This window comes from Aythya ferina (assembly GCF_964211825.1).
Source record: "Aythya ferina genome assembly, chromosome: 24".
NCBI lineage: Eukaryota > Metazoa > Chordata > Aves > Anseriformes > Anatidae > Aythya > Aythya ferina.
The window spans coordinates 5,983,495-6,007,218 of NC_140322.1; the positions used below are offsets into that span (position 1 = coordinate 5,983,495).

Consider the following 23,724-nt stretch of genomic DNA (forward strand, 5'->3'; position numbering starts at 1 on the left):
GACGGTTCCTGCTGGTATAATGGAGCAAGAGCGGTCATTTGTCACTTTAAGGCAAAAAAAAACAGAGAGATCAGATGATGCCATTAGGGGGACAGATGCACCCACCAGGTAATCAGGAGGAGAGGCTGGGATTGTTCCTAAGAGGTCTGTGATGTGGGAAATGGAGCTGTCTAGAGGGAGGCTTTTCAAGTAAAAGTTCTTTCCTCTGAAGCTGGCCAGGTGACTGTTGAGTGTGGCTCCTCCATCCCCTGTCACAAAGGCACCATGCGTTATGCCCATGAGTCCATGCAGAAAAACATGGTCCATGAGCCAGGCTCTTCCCGCAGCCAACTTCATGCTGGTTCAGATGAGATGTCAGTACCAGGAACAGCCCCCTGAGGCCCCCGACCAGGGAAAAACCATCAAATTAACCAGACCTCACACTGCACGCTTTTCCCCCCTCTCAGAGCTATGGTATTTTATTGATGAACTGGGCTCGTTGACTCCAAAGATCCACTTTCCTCTTCAGTCCATGTGGTGCTGTGGAGAGAGCTGATCGGAATCACCACAATAAAATTTTAATTAAATGCCAGGCAATAATTTGCAGTGAATAAAATGTGGTACCTGCAGTACACTGTCGACATCTGTTCATGGACCCAGAGGGCCATTAGTGACTTTGAGAACCAGGAGAAAAACACAGGTCCACTTACCTTGTTTTTTATTCTTTCATTCCGGGGCAGAGAGACCTATTATGTTTAATATTTTATGGCAATACACTGCTGCCATCCTTCCTGTGAGTCATTTTTCCACAAGAAACACGTGCTTGCTGCGTTATTTAACCCGTTTAGAGGGTTGAAGGGTGGACTGTAAGTCTTCTACAGAAATGCTGTGTATTACGTGCTGCTACTGCATTGCTGTGCAGTGCCAGGAAGCAAAAACTGCTTCAGTGCACAGCCATCTGCACTCAGGGGAAGGCCAGCAGCATGCTGGAGATGGACACAGATGTCCCAAAATCACCCTGAGGCTCAGGCCTGGGTTTGAAGCTCTGACACACGCTGAGCTCATCTCTCATGGTGGTTTTTCACCCTGCATCTGAGTCCCACAATGCAGACGATCATCAACATCTTGGGACTGGTGCTGTTCAATGTCTTTATCAGTGGCATAGACCATGGGATTGAGGGTACCCTCAGCAAGTTTGCAGATGACACCATGCTGAGTGGTGCAGTTGATACAACAGAAAGAAGGGATGCCATCCAAAGGGACCTGGAGAACTGGGCCCATGTGAACCTAATGAGGTTCAACAAATGCAAGGTGCTGCAGCTGGGTCAGGGCAATCCTGGACATAAGGAGAGACTTCAACAGAGAAGTGGCCAGCAGGTTGAGGGGGGTGATTTTCTCCTCTTCTCTGCCCTTGTGAAGCTCCACTTGGGGTACTTCATCCAGGTCTGGGGCCCCCAGCGCAAGAAGGATGTGAGGCTGTTAGAGCAGGTCCAGAGGAGAGCCACAAAGATGATCAGAGGGCTGGAGCACCCCTCCTATGGACAGGCTGAGATAGCTGGGGTTGTTCAGCCTGGAGAAGAGAAGTCTTTGGGGAGACCTCATTGTGGCTTTCAGTCATATTTTGTAGATGAGAGTCTCTTTACAGGGGTGGATAGCAATAGGATGAAGAGTAATGTCTTTAAACTAAAAGAGGGTAGATTTAGATTAGATATAAGGAAGAAAGTATTCACCGAGAGGGTGATGAGGCCCTGGCCCAGACTGCCCAGAGGAGCTGTGGGTGCCCAATCCCTGGCAGTGCCCAAGGCCAGGCTGGATGGGGCTGGGGGCAGCCTGGGCTGGTGGGAGGGGTCCCTGACCATGGCAGGGGGTTGGAACCAGATGGAGTGTAAGGTCCCTTCCAGCCCAAACCCTTCTATTATAATAATTCATGATAAAATTTGCATCCTGAGAAGAGTGTTTCTAACCCAGTAGTGTGAAGAGTTTGATCCAACCTGGAGATGTTTCAAGTGATGGGATGACTCCTGGTGGAGGGTTTTCCTATTGTTCTTTCCCTCTTCCCTCTCTTGTTCTGTCCAGTTAAGGTCTATGTGCCTGTGCAGGTACCCTTGAACTTCTGCTTTTCATGTTCTTGCAGCCAGTTGTGTCTCCCCATAAAACATCTCCAGTGGCTTTGTTAAATGAGATTTTGAGGTCTTATCAGGCTTTAGTTTAAGAAAATATCTCACAGATGTTTTTGGGGAATTCCTCATGTTTTCTCTAGGTTTCTGACTCAGGAACCTGGAACTGGGCACAATTATATGTTGTGTTACTGACTTTCAGCAGAGCTCCTGCTATGCAGCCTTATAAGTTTGAGGCCAAAAATACATGCAAGTTTCATTTAAATAACTGTAGTGGAAACTTTCTATGGAAAGAAGATACCCAAAAAAGCCCCTGAAAGAACAAAGTAATTGCCTTACAGAAAGACTTCCTTTTGCTGCATTGTTTTCCGTTTGCATCAGCCGTTTGTCTCCTTTGGGTTGTGCAGTTGTGGTTCTTCAGTGTGTCATCCAGCAAAAGTACAGCAGAACTTCTGTGCACAGAAGAAAATTGCTACCTTTTTCTCTGTCATAAGGAGAAAAACAAAAAACAAAAAAACAACAACCCAGCTGTGCTCTGTACAAATAGTCTGTGACATGAGTGGAATTGAAAAATGACTATTAGTCCAGAATGCTGTGCTGAAGGTTACTCTTCTGTGTCGTCCTTCAGATGAGAAGGTTTAACACTGTGAGTGGTGGAAGCACAGAAATTGCTAATACGTGGGAGCTTCTTGACCAGTGATATCAAAATACGGTGGCATTCCAGCATGTGCTGCAAAAACAGATGTGTTTTTGTTGACCACCTTGTGGCAAATTGAGCTCATTTTATTGTAGGGCTGCTTTATCAAGCTACTAAAGCCTAAAACCCCCCAGAAGGTTCTGGTTTCTCTTTTGGACCAGTGTGACTGCACAAGTGTTGCATTGTACTGCATGAGGTGTGATGCTGCTGATGGGGTGGGAAGAATGGTAGGAGCTTTCTTGTGCTTGCTCTTGGGAGGAGCCTGGGGATTTGTATATTAGAGGCTGGAAAGTGATTTTTTTTTTTTTAACCCTCTTTTCTATCACTCATTATGTCTTAAATCTCGTGAACTGCTGGTTCAATCTCAGTTCATAGCCTTGCTCCACTTCCTTTGGTTCAGCAGAGCACTTTTACTCTGCAGAAGTGTGAAAAAGTTAAAGTGCCTACTGCTTCCCTCTGCCTGCGACTCTCTTTGCTTTTCTGTTCGTCCTTTATGATGTCTAAAGGCAATGGTCATGCTTCTTAATGTCTTGAAAAAAATTCTAAAACACCATACTGAAGTAAAATAAAACCAACAAGCACTAGAAATGTGCCACATGAATCACTTTCTTGTTGATAGGGCTGACTGAAGGATGAATGAATAGCAGTAGTAACTGCCATAGACACCATGTCATGCTTGACAGCGGAAGATTTCTTTCAAGAACATTGCATTTTAAATGTGTACACAAGACTTGGGTAAAGAGGGTGTATTGCTGATTTCCCATGGGCCTTAAAGTGAAGACGTAACGGTGTCTGTGATGCTGCAGCTATCTGCTGCATTGTCTGGTCTGGAGAGACAGAGTGGTGCATCCGTGCCAATCGTGCAAGGTTTGAGCTGTTTGTATGTCCCGTATAGGGAGATGACTAAAGGGGCTGTATCCCACCTTTTCATATCACCTTTTCCTTGAACACAATTGATAGGAACTGCAGTAGCCCAGGAGATGGGAATGACAAGACCTGGTGATCTTGGTCCAAGTGCTACCTAGAAGTTCAGTTCAATTGATAACTTCAGAATATATTGTAAAGTTTGAGGTTTATATTTGGAGGGTGATCCAGAGAAATTTTCTTCTCAGCTGCTTATCACTGGTTTCAGAGCTCCATAACCTGCTGGACTTGTTTTTCTTATTTCTTCTCCTCAGTGGCTTGCAATATCTTTTGCTAAAAGTGCACCTCACTCACCTCAGACCACAGCTTCTGGCTTCTGCATGATTTCTTGCTTCCCACCTAGGAATGTGAAAATAAATGCTGATGATGGGTTTGTAAGAGGTGTATGGAAAACAAAGAGCCAACCTAGGGAGATTGTCTGAGTCTCCCCAAAGCAAGAGACTTGTGCTAAGGGGCAGCCTGGTTTCTCCTGAGAGGGGTGAAGAGTGTTGGCCCAAGCTGGCAGTGTGGTCAGCCCATCGTTACGTGGGGCTCAGTTTAATTCCCTATAGGATGGCAAGAAAGACAAGAAAGCAAGTTAGACATGGTCTTAATCTTGATGCTGGTGTTAATTAATCCTGATTCATTGTTATAAGAGTATGAATTCAGGCAGGAAATGAGCAAGAAGCATTACTGGGGGGAAAAAATCTTTGATTTCACACTTCAGGGTGTGGGGAGGGAAAGCTTTGAAGTTGCTATGTTCTTGCTGCAGTGTACCATATTAACATTTTGGGGTTTGGCTCATGAAGTACTCTCTTCCCTCACCCTTAGAAGCATCGGATGTAATTAAGCTCAGAAGCAATGGTCCTTTCCAGCTCTTTCCTGTCAGCAGGGTGAAATAGCACATAGATGGTGGATTTTTTTTTTTTTCTTCATATTGGGGGAATAGTGGCTGCTGAAATTCAGTTACTCAGGGCTCTGTTACCCCCTGAGAACCACAGCTTTGCTAGCATCTGTTCTTTGCCGCTGCATCAAGACCCAAGATGCTTTCAGTTTCTCATTTAATGGGCTGCAACTTGACCTGTGAGTCTGCTCAGGATGCAGCACTGGGGGCAGATGAGAAGAAGCCCTGCCAGCAGCACTGTGGAAACCCACTATTTTGTCAGAAAGCAGAGCTAAATGATATGCAATTGCCCCAAGCCATTGCAAAGGAGACTTACAGACATCTCTGTGCCGGACCAATTGTCTGATTTACAAAGTTATTTTCAACCCCAAATAGAGATTTTCCAGTTAAATGGTTTTGCAAGCTTTTATTCAACATGAAATGGAAAGAAGCGAGGACTTTCCCTGTGTGAAGGCACCTGCCAGGGGGATGGCCGGCCCAGTGACCTACCCAGCATTAATGGCAGTGCCACCATCTTCTAGAAGCATGCAGGGAAAGGTCACGAGAGCCCTGACCCTCCTCTGGCTTAGCAAGGGCAGTTTGGCTGGGATGTGAATTTTTAATTTGTGTTCAAACCACTTTCACAGCATCATTGCCTGGAGATAGAAAGCATGCAGCCTTGTTAGAGAGGGTGATAACAGCTACTTTATCTCAAGTGTCTGGACTGCTGCTTTATTTTTTTTTTTTCCCTTTTCCTTTTAATCTGATATTCTTTGTTCACAACCCAGATGGGGCAGATGCCTTCCAGTTAAGATTGATGTAGCTTATCAGTAGAAGTCTGCCTGCCATTTCATAGGATGCACCCCAACTAAAGTGGGATAAAAGCTGGAGCTTCAGCTTGTCAAAGACAGTGTGAAAGGAAATCTGTTTAAATGTTTATGCATCAGCAAGGCAGCAAGGCCAGCTTTTATTCCCATGGCATTTCAGTGGCTCTTTGTGATTAGAGATGCCCTGAAGATGCCTCAGTGGTGGAGGAGTGACATGACAGCAATACTTAGCTAAAGCCAGGGCAGCTTTGCACTGGCCAGCATCACTGTGTGCTTCTGAAATGCTCTCTTTATTTATTTATTGTTTGACTTCTCTTTTAAGATGCATATTCACCTCTGTTAAAAGCATCTGTAATGCCTGTTCTGGCATTGATTTTTCCTGGCTTGTCTACAGCCAGGTGGCAGTGAGGGCTTGATGCTGCTGGGGGCACAAAGGGAATGCAGCCAGGGGGCAGTGGTGGCTGTAACGAGCCCCTTTTGGTTTCTTGAAATCCTTGGTGAAGAACTCTGCAGAGAACAGAGACTGCCTGTTCACCCTGTGTGCAGAGGGAAGAGTTTGTGGTTCGGTGGTGAGGCGGGACCAAGCTGTCCCCCAGCCACTCAAAGGAAGATGCAGGACCCTTCACCAGACCAGGTCTGCCACCGTCAGCAACATGCCAGATTGCCGGTGACTTATTTTAAATCTGTTTTAACACTTGATGAAAATTGCTAAAAATATTTTCTCTTGCTCATCAGCCGTTGAACTCCTGCCCTCCAGCCCCATCATTATTCCGTGCAGTTACATCTAATGAGAAATTAGTGCTCTGAGCATTCACGTTGCAGTCTTTCACCTGTGAACAAATATTTTGCATGCCGCATGGGAAGGCAGATTTGTTCAAAAATATAAATAGTTTGATTTTGTATTATGCATACACAAGCAGAACATTTGCAAATATTCAGGCAAGGCCTCCGTTGAATGCACTTTAATATTTCCCTAAGTAGAGGGTCTTTTTGAGATTACGCCTCTGGACCAGGCTCTTTTAATGTGGTCATGTGAGTTGGTGTCCCCAAGTCTCTGTTTCTCTCTGTAAGTTCAGTGGGGTAGTCATTGGCGCTGGTGTTATTTTTAACCCTTGAAGCAAGGACAATCAAGACTTCAGGGCAGCCTCAGATACTCCAAACCTTTTCCTGATGGGCAGTGACTTAACTTCCCTGATCCAAGTGTGGGAGAGCCCACGATGGTCCTTGTATTGCTGTCTCGGTGCTTTTCTGTCAGTAGTCAGGAAGCTTTTCCTAGTGTGTAACCTGCTTCCCTTTGTGCTGTTTTAAGGCTCTGACATCTTGTGCTATTCTGGACAGGCCAAGAAGATAGTTTGTCTTTGCCTTGTGGCCCTCTTTATATATTTGGAGACTGTTACGAAGCTTCTCTTTAGTCTTTACTCTTTCATTAGATTAACGTGATTTAAATTATTTATTTAAATATGTTTGCTGTTTTCTCAGTCTATGCTTTCTTGACCTCTCACCATTCTTGCTGTCCATGTTGGGACTTCTTCTACAGCTTTGTTGAAATGCAGTATTCAGTATTGTCTTTAGTAGTGCTACATAAAGGAAAAGTTCCCTCTGTGTATCTGGTGAGCACTATGCCTCTCTGTGCATCTGAGTATGATGCTTGCTTTAGTGCACTGATGTGATGGTGTCCACTTCTTGTTTCATCCATGATCCTTTGTAATCCTGAGATCCTTTTCATTAAAAAAAAAAAAAAGAAAAAAAAATCTTTGCAAACTGATAGTTATTTCCCCTGTGACTGTCATTGATTGTTTCTGCCTTAGTACTGTTCATCCATCATTCCTGAATTGTCTTTTTCTTTTTCTCTCTCTTTTTTTTTTCTTCCAGACCATTTGTACTACTTACCAAGAACATTTTGAATCCTAATCCTGGCTTCCGAAGTACTTGCAGCCCATCCCAGCCCGGTATCAGCAGCAATTTTAGTAAGCATACTATGTTCCATCATTCCAATCACTTTTGAAAATAGCGAATTTTGTTGGACCTAGGACGGACCCTGGGACACCCACATCCTTCCCTGTGACAGCATGCATTGTGGCAGCATCCCACAATGCTGTATATGCCCTGTAAGAGGTACAAAAAGAAATGAGACTCCATGGGACAATGAAATTCGTGTCTCAAAGCAAGAGATTTTATCAGCCCCTTTGAAGTTTTGTAATGAGAAATATGTTTATTTACCATGCCGGTGCCTGAACAATATGGGTTTTGTGCAGGGCCAGGTGTTTGAAAGAGCAGAAGCTCTGCGTTGTTGCAAAATCAGCAAGTTGACTTTCTCCTGTGTATTTGTACATTTTTCTTTTTTTTTTTTTTTTGTTTTCCTGCTTTCTCAATGGAAAACCCACCTTCTGTTCACACCCCATAGATGCCCTTTCGTTCAGCAGACACTTGTTAGTTAAAGAGCCTCAGTGTTTCGAGCTGAGGCCCAGGGGGAAGGAAAGCAAACACGATTTGTTTCATGACTTCACACCAAGGAGGAGGTTCTGAGTGATTGTGGGAGTGTGCTGGACCTGGGGGGCTGCAGCAGGTTTGTGTTGGAGTCAGTGCTCTATGTCCTCTGCTTGGATTTTTGCCCTCTGGCTCAGACACTGCATTTATGTATCAGTGGACTATGACATAAGTTCATTTTGGCGGTGGTGGCGAAGGGTGATATTCCAGGATTTATGAATTTCTATGGGGTCTGACAAATGAAGCTTTATAGACCGAATTTATATTTATAACGCGAAGGGACAGAGCCAGATACTGCCTGCGGAGACCAAAAATATGGTGCACAGCCACTGTTTATGTCCCTGTAGCTGTCAGTGTTTAACAAATAAGAAATGGAAACAAAAATGTTGGAGGGAGCCCGAAGGTAATCGGTTGCAAATGAACTCAGACAAGAAGTAGCTTCTTGTTTCTCTGCAAGAAAGGAGTATAAAGCTAGCTTTTGCTGTTAGCTGCACCTAAATGTACATGTTTGTCAGAATAACTATCAGTTTCAAACTTCATCTCCTCTGTGACATCTGCTGTTTCTGGAAATTCAAGCTGAAACAGGAAAAATGATGTGTGCTTGCCTTTCATCTCTGACTGTGAATGTAGTGGTGAATTAGGATTTCCAGCTCCTGTGTCATCTGGTCAGAAATACTGTTCTCATGCCGCAAAGAGGGAAACTGAGGCACAGAAGACAAGTACTTGCATTAGGCTCATGGAGTGGGCTTGGATGAAGGATGCTGATTTCTTGTCCCCTCTTCCATGATCTCAGTGTTTCCCAAAGTTTTGAGAACTTGAGAAGTAATGAAGTCCTGTGAAGACAGATTTGCAATTTGGTGTTTTCAAGGACTCTAACTACATAAAACTGATTTACTGTGAGAGAAAAAGCCTTAAATATCCCTGTAGAGAGGACATAATGTGAATGATATTGTATTTATTCATTGCATTTCACTGAGTGGATGAAATCTCTCCCAACCGTAATTGAATTATATTTGGATGTGCTATCTAGTCTGGTGGTGTTAAAAGCAGGTGCACAAAAGGGATTTTTTGGAGAGAGGAGAAAAAAGCTTACTGTAGCAGTAAAAGATTCTTACTGCTGTAAAAATCCTAATCAGATTAATTATGATTAATTTATCTGTCTGTTTTTATTTATAAAAGCAGCATTTCTAAAGAGTTTTGCTTAAAACCTTCGAGACTTTTAGTAATATGTTTGACTTCTTTCACATGGTGCAGTGTATAAATCTGTGTCTGGTTGGGCTTTTAGGGAGAATTATATTGCTTTGAGCATTTAGACCTAGCCATTATTTCTCCATCTCCTCTTACACCTTTTTTTGTCAGTAAATCCATCTCCTGTCACCTCTCCTATGTTGCCCATCTGTAGGTGGCCCAGCCACTCTTGTGCTAATGTCTTCCAACAAGTTTCTTGTCTTCTTGCAGATACTTTTTTCTTTTTGTCTCTCTTTTTTTGGACAGTTGTACCATATTTTCCCTTTGGCAGCGGCCTAGTGCTGCTCCTGGCCTTCTTGTAGGACCAAAACTTCTCGTCTTTGTAACATCCTTGCCCCATCTCACACATGGCTTGTTTTCCTCTGAAACAATCCTTCTGTAATTTTCCACTTGTGTGCCTCACCAAAACTCAGATCTTTTCTCACTTGCATATGTCACTTACTTTTCCTGTCTCTCTCTTTCTCTCTCTCTCTTTTTTTTTTTAATGCTTTTTTTCTCTTACTGTTTTTCATTTCTGAAAAGCTGTTTGGATTTTCACAAAACCAAACTGTATGACATTGCATATGTGCTTGCCCATATGTATCTGCTTATTGCAAAAGTGGCAGAACAGTATCGATCAAATGAGGTAATTTTCCATCAGATTCATCCCTCTGTTTCCTTTTCATATTTATTCACTGCTCAGAAGCGAGCCTCCTTGGAAAGCCTCAATCAAAATATTAAGGTGGTTTTGAGTTTTTACAAGCCTGAAAAACCAGAAGGTTTCCTTGTGCTGCGTGGGTGCTCTGACCATTGCTCTCCCCCTCCATCAGTTGAACCGGAAGGTTTGGTGTCATGGAGCAGCAGCCACATGTGCTGATAGAGGCTTCTGCAGAGTCTCTTCCTCATCACTTGCAAGTCTCATGCAACTCCTGTTTTTCCTTTCATTTTTATTCAGCTTTTCTTTTCATGCTTTGCCCCTCAGTGCCATGACCCACTGTTGTTTCTGATGTATAGCCTCTGGGTTTGATCTAGCTGGGATTCAACAGCATCTTCATTGATGAATTTTCCATCGTTGATGAAAGGGTAAAGAGCACAAGAAGGCACAGGGTGGACACAGCTCGGCTTGTGGGCAAGTATTTACTTTTGAAAGAAATTTGATGATCCACAGTGTTTCTTGGTAGGCACCGAAGAAAAGATGCCCCCACTGGGACAGTTCTGTGGGTGGACGTGTGTAGTATTTCCCATTTTTTTTCCTTTGTAGTATTTTCCATTTTTCCCTTTGCCATCACTTTGCTGGTGCAGTGATGTTCCCGGCTCGGGATGCATACTCAAGCTTTTGCATTGAGGCCAGGTTTCATGGCAGTGGCGTTTCAAATGAAGAGGCCACATGGCATCAGAACCCAGTTGACTGGCTGTCGGAAACCAAGTATGAAGTTAACCCTGAAGTTACATATAACCTTTTTCTTTTCACTTTTTAGTGGGAAAAAGCAGGTTTATTTCCAAGATCATCTTTGTTTCATTCCTATATGCTCCTCTCTTCAAGCCCTGGCATCTCGTTGTGTTGGCAGTGAGGTGTTAAGACCAAGCCTGGACTTCCTCCCCTCCTGCTTTTGGTGTCCTCTCAGCTTGGTGGCATGCAGAAGTCCTGGTGCACGGGACAAAGTGCCTCTGCCCAGGAGCCTGTGTCACTACTTTTGTGTCATCCTTTACCAAAACAGAGAGGTGATGTTTTTAACAAGGTAACAACACTCTATTTTAAGCTGCTTCTAAAAATAAATTCCCACACAAGCTGGCATTGTGGCAGCAGTGTTTTATAGTTTAATTGAGACTGTTTTCTTAGGATGATTCATAGAAAGAAGATGAGCTTTACTAGTTTTACCCCAGGGTGAGGTGACGTTGGCAAGTGGTACATGAAGAAGTCTGCACAGCTGCGAGGACTTTTCTGATTAGCTCTATGGTTGTTGGCTTTTCCCCTAGGGCTGGAGTGTCACGTCGAACATTGGACAAGCTCTCTTTGTAGGTGTCTGGTAGCTAATAGAATGCATTCTGTGTGTGCAGAGCATCCTACAGTGCTGTGGAGAGTTGATGCCATTGTCACACTGAATGACAAATAACGGCCACGGGAGGTAATAAGGAAAGAGATGGTTTCTCTGGGAAATAAGGTAGCGATTTAATATTTGTCCCATGCTCAGAGCTGCGGGGAAGAAGTACAAGAGCCAGAGATATTGGGTGAGGGGAGGAAAGCATTGCAGAAATATCCAGAGAGCAGATGACTCTGCCCTCCCACACTGTCATCAACTATCTCAACATCTGGGGTGGGAGCAGCTTCCTCGCTGTAGCTCCCAGCACATGAGGCAGGTTTGTTCTCTTGGTAACATTAAGAAGAATGATTCTTCTCTGTCGAGCTACGTCATGGCTTCTCCTTGCCCAGCCAACCACGTGAACACCTCACAAAGAAAGCTTTTTGCCTCTTGCCCAAGGCAAAGACGTGTCATCTCCTGGGGTTAGTGCTCCCTTATGGATGATTTGGAGATGAGTGTGAGGCAAGGAGAAAGAGCCAAAAGAATCAAAGGAGCAGGAATGTCTCAAGTCCCCTCTGTAGGCTATTCAAGTGACTGTCAATAACTGATTCTCTTGTGTCCATGAGAGTGGCAGGATCTCAGGGCTGTTGTGCTGAGGTCAAGTGTCTCTGAAACCCCAAGTATCTCAAGTCCACGGTCTCCAGTCTATCAGCTTTGGGAAAGCAATACAAATAATGCCCATGCCAAAGGCAATGTCATGATCAGCTGTTCCTGTGGATTCGGAGGAGAGCAGCAGCAGGCTCGTCTGTGTCTGGTCCTGATCCAGTGTCAGCAGGTCTCGTGGGCAGTAGGTGACCCAGTGGCCATGGGATTGGGACCATAGGTCTGGGGGCTCTGAGGATAAAAGGTAAAGTGCTACTTCCTATAGGGAATTCCTGTGCACATGTGATGTGGTGATCTGGGATTATGGAAGGTGTAAGGTTGGCATTGCTCCACTCAAAAACTTGCTCTTGTGTTGCCAGCAATGCATCTGGCACTAACAAGGGATCCCTCTCTGGGCTCCCTGGCTGAATCCAGGTTGTGCACATCTCCTTCGCCTCACAGGAACCAGCCAGTGTGTTCTGTGCTTGCTGGTGCACCTCAGCAAAGGGAAACGTAACTTGAAGGAGGTCTGTTTGTACCTGAGGACCCCAGTCATGGCTCAGGGTCACATTGCACCAAACTTGTACTGGTATCCCAGTGTGCCACGCATGGCCAAAAGGTCCCAGCTGCATGAGATGGGCTTGTCTCTCTGCTAAACAACAAAAAAGCAGGTCACAGAAATCCAAGATTGTGGATCATGTAGGTAAACCCACAACTGAGCCAGCTCTCCTTGAGGTCAAAGCCCTCGGGGTGGCAGAGGAGTGAGTACTGGTGTGTGAACTTCCAGCTCCTCTCCTCGTATGAACTCACCATTCAGAGCCTGACAGTGCCTCCAGGCTTCTTACCACCACACAAAGCTCTAGGAAGCGTTGATCTGCAGCATGTTGCACCAAAGTGGGTGGTGACCCTCTCGCCCTCCTGGAAGAAGTGATACAGCTACATTACATCATTCAAAGGAAAGATCGTCACATGGAAAGTGGCAGGAAAATACCATTGCTTGCATACAGTGCGGTTCTTTAGAATGGAAAGACAGAATCTTATCATGATAAAAGGAGGCAAAACAGGACGTCTGGGCTCAGCTCTGATATCTGCTGGTCATGCAATGCTTCTCCAGGATCCTGTGTTTTCAGTTGTAGTGCTGGAATGATAATTTCTATTTCTGTGAGGTTGTCCAGGATTTGCTGGTGTTGCCCTTGGGACCCTGGGACAGGAGAAGCTGCTCAATGTGTCCATCAAGCTTAGAACAGGCAGTTGGGATAGGAACAGAGGGCTGAAATGGGCCTAATTCTGACCTTATTTGCTATGCATTTCAGGAATGGCTGCCTCAAAGGCAGCAGTCGCCCCAGTGCAAAAAAAACAAACAGTTAAAGCAAATTGGAATTGTCATCAAGGCAAAAGCATGCAAAGTGGGACATTGGATGAGGCTGAGCAGAGGAACAGTGTTTTTATGTACAAGCATGAGGCTTTTTAACCTGGTGCTTCTTTCATTTGTCGTCATTAAGAAAATGACAATGGGAGCGAAAATGAAATACCCTGGGAATATAAAACAAACCAAAACAACTCCAGCCCTCCCCTCAAAACAGCAACCCTTCAATTGTTGATTAGATCTGCCCAATGCTACAGTGCAGCCCTTTCAGGTCGGTTTGTCCTATGCCTTGCCAGGCAAGGAGATCATCTGCAGAGCATTAAAGCTGATGAGCAGGCAAGATGATAAAATCAGTGAAGAAGAGGAAAGAGCCTGATCTCACCTGCACACGATGAAACTAAGGGTTTTGATTAGCTCTCTGGGATGTGGGGGATGTCAATGGCAAGGTTTGTCCTCTGGTGTTGCTTTGTTTGGGGGTTTAAGCAGCGCTGGGACCGGGGAAGTCCCACTGCTGCTGCCAAAGAGTTAATCACAACATAATCGTCTCATTCTCTTTCGGAGAGGAGTTCTCCGTGGCAGCCCGCAGGGCCGTTGGGTAAGACGCGTGATTGTGTGTTCTGGCAACCGCTTTGCAATGTGAAATAAACACCCTTCCGTATAATAGCCTTCATTGAGCATTGTGCCTGGGAACTCATCGTGACACATGGCAGCCCAGGGCTGGGGATGCTTCCTCCTTTTGCAGCTCAGCAAAATATTTACACAGTGTCTTCTAGTAAACTGGTTCCTCCGTGCTGCGGGGCGAAGCGACTCCGGAGCCGGTCTCAGAGCCTGACCCTGCTCTGAGTCCATCCTAAAACAACAAGCGCAGCTTGGCTCTGCTCAATCTGTCAGCCAGGTGGAACAGCTACCGAACGTGCTTCCCTGTTAGGATTACTTTATAAATTGCTGTAATAGCCCTGCAGATTTATTGTTGCTGTAAGTACCTGGAACATTCAAAACAACAGCCCATAGACCCAGCCCTTAAGCCATGCACTGGGGAGCAGGGAGGGAACTGCAGGGGCTGATGGCTGCAGCGTGTTCAATTTGGAGTCTCAGGTACTCTGCGCTCTGCAATTATTAAGCCCTGCAGTTGCTTGATTGCAGTATTTAAGAATAATATTTTTAAAACCTTGGTGCTAGAGAAAAAATAATGAGGATTTTGCTGCTGGCGGAGAGCAAGCTGTGGGTATTGGAATGCCAGCTAGTTTGCAAAGAATAGAAATCTCTTTTTTCCCCTTTGACCTCCAATACCATAAGGTCTCAATGGCCAGAGAAAATTATTATGGTTTCTGGCTCCTGACCGTTGCTGCTCATCAAAAGCTATTCCACAGTGTCACAGTCAGCCTCTGCAGACCACAAAACCAGTTACAGCTAGAAAGTTTGTGTTCGATGTATAGAAGGCTGATTGAAAAGAAGCATGTTTCCAAGAATTCTCTATGTTTTGGTTTGCGAAAGGTCTAAAATTTAAAATATGTTTCTCTTACCCCAAATAGATATCAAACAGTAATTGTAGGTGGGGAATTACAACATACACAGCTGGTTTTAGCTGGCCTGCAAAAATCTGTTCTTGGCTTTGTGATAGTCAGGGTATTTCTCACCGAAGAGCAAAACCAACAGAAAAAATCTATTTAATCGATGCAGTCTTTGGGCAATGAAGCTAGACAAAGTAAGACTAGAAAAAGGGAACAGAATCTTAGCAGAGAAGTCATCGGTCACTGGAACATCTTAACTGAGAACAGCTTCATCTACAGTCATTGGTAGTACTTAAACCAAGCCCGTTTTTGCTTTTTTTGTGAGAGATATTGAAGCTCAAAGAAAAATAATAAATTTTATGCAGAAATGTCAGAGAGATTCTCTGGCTTGTGTTAAGCAAGAGTTTAGATTTAATAATTTTTCTTGCTGTCTTCTGGTCTTAATATTTGGGGACCCAATATTTGGGGATCTCTGAAGACCATGTGAGATCATGGCATCACCTTTTGAAAATCAACCTTTTTTTAATCTTTCTGGAAACGCTTATTCCAAAAACATTAAGGGCCTTGACTGTGATACAATCATTTCCCTAAAATTCTGTGTTTTCTCTATCTAGTTATGAACGTCCCTCTTTCTTGGATAGCTTTTCAAAAAATATTTTTATTTCATTTTCCTCCCCTAGAGCCCTTTTCTTAAACTTCAGGTTTGGTTGTAACAACAACTCTTTACTGCTCCTTCCTACAGCAAAAGTATCTTCCAAACTGACGTCAGCAGTGCAGTCAGATTGCTACTTGTCTGCCCAAGCATCCTCTCCCAATAACGAAATCAGGGCCATTATTTATGGCTGTCCTCCCCCATGGTCTTGATGCTCATGAATGAGCAACAACAACAACAAAACTCAAAGAGGAAAATTTTGCAAGGTAGAGAACCAAGGTCGTAACTTCAGATTTCTCAGAAGAGGGCTCCTACCCAGATGGCAAATGAGTTGCTTGGGCTCCTTCATCTTTGGACCCTGTTGGTTTCAGGTGAGCAGGTCTGGTGGGTGGCAGGGCTCCATCAAGCCTGACGGGTGATTCAGCACCTTCCACCCCAGCTTGGGGCAGGCTGTTGGGTTTACACCATTCTTGCAGCACCACCTTCTGGCCCACAGCCCTGCACGTCGGACCAGCACTGTCTTGGGCGACGTGCGCATCGAGGTCCTCTTTGGTAGCTGCCACCTGGAAGGAGGGGAGCGAACCCCCTGGGTGGCTTGTGGCCAACAAGGAGGTGCCGGGGGAAATCTAAGCAAGCCTTTCTGCAGGGTTTCCGAGCCCTTGGGGTGCTGGTACCACATCCTGCCGCACGGCACGCCCCGTGTGCCCGGAGCTGCCGCTGCAGGCGAAAGGAAACTCGCGGCGAGGAGGTCCCGTCTCACGCAGCGGTCTGCTGAGCACAGAAAGCAGCTGACAAGAGAAGGTCTAGTAGCTACCTGCCTGTTTCTATCATGCTGTGGGGGACTTTTTTTTTTTTTTTACCCCTGCTGCTCCTCATTTTCCCACCCCACCGGCGTGAGAGCCGCTCGTTTCTTTCAACGAGTCGCTCTTGCAGAAGTTGTCGCGTTATCGACCTGCAGCGGGGCTGTTGTGGCTGCAGGCTTGGCTGGGTGTTTCCGACAGTGTCACTCGGTCTATTTAAAGATGTGAACTCTTCCTCCAGACCCGGCCTCGCTGTTCGTTACGTTAACAGGAGATCTCCTTAATGAGATGTGACTGCAGCCGTCTGTGCAGGGGCAAGCAGAAACCTCATCCAACACCTTCTCTTGAACCTGTCCCCCACTGTTTTATACTTGTACTGACATAACTGTCCTGTTCAGCTGCCGAGCAGACAAAAGCCAGCCTCTGCTATCTGCTGCCTAAAGCCAGTTGCAGCGTCTGCAGAGACAGCAGCCGTAAAACAGACCTACACCAGCAACCCAAGGTCTGCTTCATTCCTGTCAAGGCCTGTAGCTATTCTTTGCCGCCTGCTAATGCTCAAGCATAAAGCAGGAATGCTGGCCTCTTAATAGTGTTTTCTTTTTTTTTTTTTTTTTTCAAGAAAAAAAAAGAAGAAAAAACAAAACCTTTCCTAAAGAGGCTGGAGGCAATTTCAGACTTGCCTGGTCTGTGTTGTTGGTGCTTTGAGGGGAAGACAGAGACAGAAGTCTCGTTACAATGCTTGGTGCTTCTGTATGGGATAGTTTTAATCAGTGGTTGTCTGTCCGTGGGCCCAGCAAAACCAACTTTCTTGAATACTTGAAGCTGTCTTTATGTACAGTTGGAGGCAGCTGTGGCTAGCTTTCAGGGGCCCTTGAAACCTGGAGTTGCTGATCAGAGATTTGGTGATGGGCTTTGTAGGTGAAATTTTGCAAGATACCATTGCCGCTCTTGGCAATACTAGGAGAGCCCATCGCAGCCCAGGTGTGAGGATTGCAGCATTTGGGGTGTTAGTCCCAGCACCAGCTTCTCTTGGTATTTCTCATGCGGACATGGCACAGCAGGAAGGACAGAGGAAAAATTGCCTGAAGATCCATTTTCCAGCAGTCATGGCCTTTGCTTCTAAGCTTTTTTTTTTTTTTTTTTTTTTTTAAAGCAGCCACTTTAGATAAAGTTTAGATGTGTAGCTCATTGTGATCTTTGACCAGCAAATTTCTTGCTTACATTAAAATAATGAGGGCTTTTTGTGATCTCTTAGCAGCTTAATTGGTAAGAGATTTCATCTTAGGTAAGTTTTTTTTTTTTGAGGATTTCTTCCTCCAGAAGCTTGACGTTGCAGAAGGCTTTTTGGATTAATAGCTGAGGCAGTCTGGTAATTCCTGGATCTAGAATCTCTGCAGGTTTAAGACCAGTTGTCTTAATTTCTTATAAAAAGGTAACCTGCTGAGAAAAAACAAAACAAACAAAACAGGTTGGAATTGTTAATAAAATACCTTGCACATTTTTTGTTTGCCAAAGACATTTCAATTCCTTTAAAAGTATCATCAAATAAACATTTTGAGGCCTAAGTAGTTTCTGCTGAGCCCTGTGCTAAGCAGGAGGAACGTAATCTCAGATTTTCAGATTTCCTGGATGACTGCACATGGAAGTAGCTACCTTCTTTGTTAGGGATGTCTGAGCAAGCTTTTAAAATATTTATTTGTCTTGAAACTGTAATATTTGACCTTTGTTTCATTTCCTTAATGCCATTCCAGCTCCAAGCCCTGATAAACTCAGCTGAGAAGTGCTAAAAGATACTTTAAAGGTGTCTACGACCACCAGTGTGAGCTCATTTCTAATTAAACAGAAGCCACACTTTATTTCATTAGAAGCATAGTAATAAAATGTACACCTAATTGGCTGATTCTTAATTCATTAGCTATTGAAAGCAAATTCTGTAAAGTCTGTCAGGATTAGAAAGTGGAGCTTTGTGTCACTGAAGGGGTATCATTCTCCTGATGTGCATGAAGATGTCATTTTGCTTATGGCTCTGGAATGTTAGGATAATTTATCTGGTGATATGATAGCAGGTTATGCAGTTTCTATAGAAATGGTGCTGGAAAGCTAGACTGTGCAGAACATCCCTTTCCCTTTGATTTGGGGTAAGTTATGAAACTTTCCAGCTGCTTTCCACAAAAAATGGTGACTCTCACTGCCACCTCTCAACCTACCAGTGCCACCTGCAGCTGCCTTCATCAGACAGATTTCAGTGGCCAATTAAATACTAATAAAATTCACAAAAATTGTGTTTCTTCTCCTGATTACTGAGGTGTACTCGGGAAAACACACAGGCATTGATAATTAACTGCTTTACAAAAAGAAGCAGGTGGATGCAGCAAACACAAATCTCATGCATCAGCCCTTCCTTCAGCACATTCAGGTGGCCCAAAACAAGTAGCACCAAACTCATTCACTGTGATGTGAAATGCAAAAATTTTTTTGCCTGGCTGCTTGGGAGTGGGCAAGGCTGGATGTCTGCTGGAGCAGATTCTGCTGGGGAGGCTTCTCCTGCTCCCTCCAGGTCCACACAGCGTGCACAATGGCTGGAGGAGATGCTGTGGTGGGCTTGTATAGCACTGTGCCCCGGGGCTGCCTCCTGCATTGTGCTCCTGGAGTGTTGTCATAAACCTCTGCAGAGACAGAACTGAGGAAAGTGTAGGGAAGTGCCGTTGTTTGAAGCAGCCTGAAGGCTCAGAGCAAGGAAACAGTGAGTTAGCCAGGCTTTTTGGTCAGTTTTTCTAACACTGCAATCGATCCTCTTGAACCCTTGACACAATTCTGTGTTAAAATTTGTTTTTAAAGCTAGGAATGCCCGTTATATGACACAAGTAGAAGTCTCCAGGTCTTCATTTTGCTTACGGATCATTGTTTGTCCTGTGGCATTGCTTTATGCTCAGTCGATTTGTCCCACCAAAGTGGAGAGTAGCTTCTCTTCCAAACCCACCTCAGCCCTCTGGTCAAGCCCAGCAGTCCTTCGGGAGCGGAGGATGCAGGGCAGATACTGGGTCTAGCTGCAGCCCTGGCTTGGAGTTGCAGGGCAGATGGGGAATTTTTTGGTTGATATTTTATTCTGATGAGATCTGAAAGAATGGAGACTCTGTGGGATGGAGAAGGTCCTGTCTGAGGTGGTGGAAATGGGGAAAATCTGTCTCTGGATGTTTTCTCATTCCCACAGTGAGTGCTGGTGCTGGAGGCTCCTGAGGAACAGGTTTACAATGCAAAAACAGGGATAGGTGGATACAGTGCCACTGGGGTCCCTGTGTAGATGTTTGCATCCATCTACAAGACCTATCTGTTAATAGCAGGCCAATCACCTGGAAATTAACCCAAACCCATTCTGGTTCTCGTTAAATGCTGCTTCGTTTCACTTCTATAAGGTGTATTTCTGTATGTGCATACAAGGGAGTTTTGCGGAGCTTGTGATGACAAGGAAGCAAACACTGTCCAGACTTGATTCTTTTCATCCTACAAAGCTAACAGCATTCCCTCCAAACTCAGTCATGTTTTTTCTTTCTTTCCTGTTAAACAAATGTATATCTTGATTCAAAATTATTTCTGCTTTTTGTGACTTGGCTTGGCCTTTGCTGTCAGTGTGAGAGCTCCAAAACGTGACATTTTCCCCTGAACCTCAGTGCCGCTGGTGTGAAGAACACCAGGGTCTTCCAGCGGTGACGTGTCTTTGCACCCCAACGCTCACGGCAAGTAATTTGGAATGGCTAAAGAACATATAGATGTGTGTGCAGGGCAGCTGCAGTCTACATGTTATTATTTCCAAGCGAGGTTTGAGCCTGTAGCTGGCGAGGAGGAGTTGCACGAGCAGCACCAGCTATTGCTGCTCGTTCTGCGTGCACTGGGAGATCTGCTTCCATCTTCCGAGCTGCCAACCCAGGGCATCTCAGCAGCTCCATGCTGTCTGAGAAAATGTTTATCTCGAGAAAAAGCTGATTAATTAAACTGACTCTTCTACCAATTCCCCTGCCACTTAACAAAAGCAGTGAAGTCTTTATCAAGGCAGGTTTTCAAGATGAGGGTGGCATTAGGGGCAGGCAGGCACTTGCTCTGTGTATGTTACAGGGATTTTTATTTTTTTTTCACCATTTCTGTTTTACAACAAAATATAAATAAATTTCAGTGTATGTTCCTAAAGAGTGAACACTGCTTCTGTAAATAGGAGGTTACCAGCCTGGTGATGGGATCTGAAGCTCTGTTTTTGCCTGTAGGGAATGAAAGGACCATTTTCTTCTTTTCATTGGGGATAGGAAAAACCCCATTGTCTTTGGTCCTGAATCAGTGGGAGAAGTTTCCTTGTTCAATTATTTCCAATGAAATTCCAGGCTTTTTTGTTTTGTTTTGTTTTGTTTTGTTTTTCCACTGCCACTTGAACAGAAATCTTTCAGCATCTCTACTTTGTGCTTGGTCAAATAAGGTACAGACTGGCATAATACAGCATTGTGTGTTGATGCTGTGTCCAGAAAGTAACACACTACTTTGGAAGGGCCCTCTTCTGATTTTATTTTCTTGCCCAGGGGCTATGTACAGAGGCAGTAATTCTCCCATCTGCATGCTTCTTTTGCATCATCCTTACTCAGAGAATTAATGTTGCATTCGGATTTCTGTAGTATTTCCTATCCTTGCTGCATATGAAATCACTTCGGAAGTTGGTTAGCTCAGTGCCTCGCTTCCAGTGCTGGAATATTGCGGATGGAGAGCAGGCAGCTGGGCATGCAGCAACCTTGCACAGTATTGCAGGGCAGCAAGGAAAGGCAAACCAGCCGGCTGTGGGAATTGCAGGCTGTGGTTGCTCAGAAGGGCTTATGGGATCTGTAATGATCGGTCCTTAGATTTCAATCACGAGATTTCATCAACCTCTGGCCTGGGGCTGCGGGCAGGCAGGGCAGCCTGAACGTGCTCTGCCTGGGTTTCCCTGCAGGCTTCCTAGCAAGGGTACCAACTTCTTCCAGCCCTGCTGAAGCCAGTGAGATCTGGTGAAGTCTGAAGCGATGCAACTGTTTCACAACAGCAGGGAATGCCCGCCTGGCATGCTGTGCTCTGGGGAAGCAAGGGGAAAACAGGAGATCACTTTCTGCTGGGTGGAGGAGAGCGCTGCTTTCCGCCTGGTCTGAGTCTTGGCAAACCACAGACCGAGTAGCTCATCCTGGGTAGCAAGGAGGCAGCCTTCTGGATGGTGTGAGGAACGTGGCAGCTCAGATGGAGCTCCCACCAGAGTTATGAAAGTGATAGGAGGCCCCTGCAGCACACAAATGAAATCCTTTGGCTCTGCCTGGCACTCTGTGTGCACGGGGTTGTAACTCAACCCTTTTGCTGGAGGCAGCAGCACACAACCTTAGCTGGGGCCAAGCATCCAGGGGAACTGGCCGACTGCTGGCCACTTCCCATCACCGGGGCACAGGGTGGCATCTCTGCCTGGTGGCACAGGCTCGGTGCAGCCGGGGGGACCTGGCCTGAGAGCACCAGAGCACACAAAGCCAGCTTCCACCTCTCCAAGCCACTGCTGGGGACACCCAGTTCCCTTGGGACTGCAGGGTACAGGTCAGTTTCCTTGCAGAGAGAGCTGCCAGGCTGCTGTGCTGGAGTACCCGGGGAGTAGGGGATGAGATAGGTTTGTTCTCTTTTGCACTGTTTTACTGTGTTTGGGGTGGTTTCTTTATTTTGGCAGTGAGGGTTGGAATTAAGGACGGAGAGGTCCCTTCCCACAAGCCTTGATATTGCAGTTAATTGGGCAGAAGTGGCTGCTTTCTGCTCTCCTCGTGTATGATGAAATTTTCAGGACTTTCCCTCCACTCCCCAGACCCACGCCCTGCTCCCCTCCCTCCCATGGGCTGAGGATAGCAGAGGATAGCTGCGGGACCAAGCCAGCAACGAGCTGCTCAGCATTGGTCCTGGGTTGGCACAATGTTCCTAAAGCCAAAGCAATGGCAAACTTCATGGCAGTGGTACTTGATCAGCCTTATCCCTCTCTTCTTTGCATGGGGAAAAAAAATAAATCAAGCTGAGAGTGCGACGCTTTTCATTTTTATTTTTATTTTTTTTACTTTTTTTTTTGTGTGTGTGTGGAAACTTTCTGCTGAGCATGTGTTAGTTTTGCTGAAGCTGTAGGGGAATGCTGTGGTGAGCAGAGCAGTCGGTCGTCTGCTCTGAGGAGCTCTGGAGATTGTGGCCTGCATGCTTTTGGCTTATTTCAACGTTGTGCATGTCGAATGTGATACTCCAGATTTTCCTGGCTGCCTTTCAAATGCCTCTCACCTTTACCAGTGACTGGCACTTAAACTCTGGAAGGATGCAGGCTTTTGCGTGTTCCGAGAGTTTGCTTAAATGCTGTAAATTTGCTTTGTTTTCTCAGAGAGGGAAATGGCAAAAACTTAGAGATATTTAATGATTTTATGTGTAAACCAGAAAACACTAAAAGGAAAAAACAAAACGAAACAAAACAAAAAACTCCACAAAACAAACAAATGTATATGAGCTAGCCAAAACAAAGTCTGAACATCACAGCTGGGCTGTTAGCATTATGTTGCAGAAAGGAACCTGCCACCTGTGGGTGAATTATAGCAGAGGTCCCCCTGTGCCACCCAGAAAGGATGGGAGCTGCTGCATCTGCTAGCTGCAGAGCTCGGCTTGGGCAGGGGCTGCTCCTGCTTGCAGCTCAGTCCTTGATGCTTTGCTGCCCGTGCCTTGGCCAGAAGTGGTCAGAGCACCTTCAAATGCAAACAGCAACCCATGCAATCATGTCCATCTGCCCTCAGGGCCCTGAAAGTGCATGCACAGTGAGGGTGAGGATGGGTGATGGCTGGATCCCCAGGCATACCACCCCGTTGTCTGCAGTTGTTAGATCTGGGTTTATTTTTTGCAGCCCCCAAGCTGCTCACCTTGCAGGCAGGAGGCTGGGGCACAGAGCATCTACACGGTGCTTTTTGCAGCCCAGTGTTGCTATTCCATGAACATGCAGCTGGAAGGAGAATACTCAGTTTTGCAGACCTGATAGGTGTCCAAGGGGCGATAAATTGAGACTCCTGTTTAACCTTGCACAACTGAATTCACTAGGGAAAAATGCAAAATAGGTCAGTGGCAAAAAGGGCATCGGTTTGGGTGTGTGTATGTGGCAGCACTGAAAGAACAGTGAACCAAAAACAGTGAAACCTCTGCAGTTGTTGCTGATTTTGTCAATTAAAGCAATGCCTTGCTTGAGCTGCATGCTGTTGCCTAGTTTGAGGTATATGTAGATGCACACAGAGGTGCAAATGTATTCAGCAGCGGATGTTTCGTTGGCTGGTTTTGCATAGTCAGCTATGCCTGTGCAAAGAGAGGGAGCCTTATTGTGGGCTTGGCATAGTGTAATTCGGCACAGGGATAAGCAATAATGCAACTCACAGCCACCAGCAAGCTCCCCTCCCAGTGAGAGATGCCATTTGCATAGAGACATTTTTTTTTGTAACATTTCTTTCCCTTGCTTCTGTATTCAAAGCAAACTTGGAAGCATTTTGTGATGTCAGCTTGAAAGATGACTTTGTCATTTCAGCGAGGTTATACAATAATCTTGAAGGCTGTTTTAATTTTA

General features: G+C 45.3%; 1 protein-coding gene across 11 annotated transcripts in view; it reads left to right on the forward strand.

Annotated features, from left to right (window-relative positions):
- Positions 1–23,724, forward strand: part of HIVEP3 (HIVEP zinc finger 3) — a 298,262-nt gene that overhangs the window by 193,004 nt on the left and 81,534 nt on the right. For 8 of the 11 annotated variants that reach the window (XM_084497409.1, XM_084497413.1, XM_084497414.1 and 5 more), the window contains one exon: positions 7,279–7,373. The exons of 2 other annotated variants lie outside the window; for them this stretch is intronic. The gene's annotated coding sequence lies outside the window, so the exon portion shown is untranslated. Of the gene's footprint in view, positions 1–7,278; positions 7,374–16,094; positions 16,114–23,724 lie in introns of those variants that run through there. One more of the 11 variants, XM_084497411.1, reaches the window with a different exon arrangement.